An 886-nucleotide genomic window follows, 5' to 3' on the forward strand; every position below is an offset into this window, starting at 1 on the left:
TCATACCTGAAAATCAAACCCACAATCGAGATAGGGGAATGGGACGCGAAGAAGATATGTAGAGAAAGAGGAAGGGAATCAGCATAACTGCTACTGGTGGTGCGACGGTGGTGTCTCTCTTGACGGCGCAATGGTGCCTCTCTTCACCTGATATAGTCCATACATCTACAATTTCTTCAAAGGGATGGAAATTCTAGGGAAGAAGGCAAGGTTTTAGGGCGTATACGTTTTTGATATTCGAAGTTTGTAAGGTTTTGTAGCTTGGACGTTTCCGGCGGCAGCATAGGGTTGCAGGTGGGTACTGTGAGAAGAGAGGAAGGAGAAGAAGCTCTTTTGCGTTTGACTGGAGAAAGTTGAAGAAGCTAAGGACGTAAGGTATAAAAGGGGGTTGGCCCACTTCCATTTATTTTTCAATAAAAAAACTCAAAAAACAACAAATAAGTGCAAAATAAATCAAAAAAAAAATAGGAAAGGACAATATAGTCATTTCACGTATGGTAGGGATGAAACGTACAAAATTTCATAATATAAGGAAGTTAATTTTCGAAAATAGAGACCAAACGTGCAATTGGTCACTAACACCAGCGACGAATCGTGTAATTTACTCAAAAAAGAAAGGATAATTATATTTACTTGGTAAAAGTTAATATTGACATGGTTTATTCAAATCTTTGAACTAAAAATTTGTTACCTTGAAATGAAATACATATTAAGCTATTAATATAAAGAGTAAATTACACGAATAGTACATATGGTTTAAGGTAAATTGCATGTTTGGTCCATAACTTATTTTTTTTAATTCAGAAAGTCTTTATTGATTGTTTTTGCTGTGTGTTTGGTCATTGTCATATATAAAAAGATTATTTTACCATTGATTTTTTAATTA

The 886-nt window shown here is 34.7% G+C and overlaps 1 long non-coding RNA gene across 1 annotated transcript in view; it reads right to left on the reverse strand.

The window, feature by feature from the left end:
• The window catches only part of LOC145094655 (uncharacterized), a 1115-nt gene extending 746 nt beyond the window's left edge, over positions 1-369 (reverse strand). The window contains exon 1 of the long non-coding RNA XR_013703467.1: positions 7-369. This is a non-coding gene — a long non-coding RNA (uncharacterized LOC145094655). The remainder of the gene's footprint in view (positions 1-6) is intronic.
• Between the last annotated feature and the right edge of the window lie 517 nt (positions 370-886).

Source organism: Lactuca serriola, chromosome 3 (genome assembly GCF_051521515.1).
Source record: "Lactuca serriola cultivar US96UC23 chromosome 3, Lser_US96UC23_V15, whole genome shotgun sequence".
Classification (NCBI taxonomy): domain Eukaryota; kingdom Viridiplantae; phylum Streptophyta; class Magnoliopsida; order Asterales; family Asteraceae; genus Lactuca; species Lactuca serriola.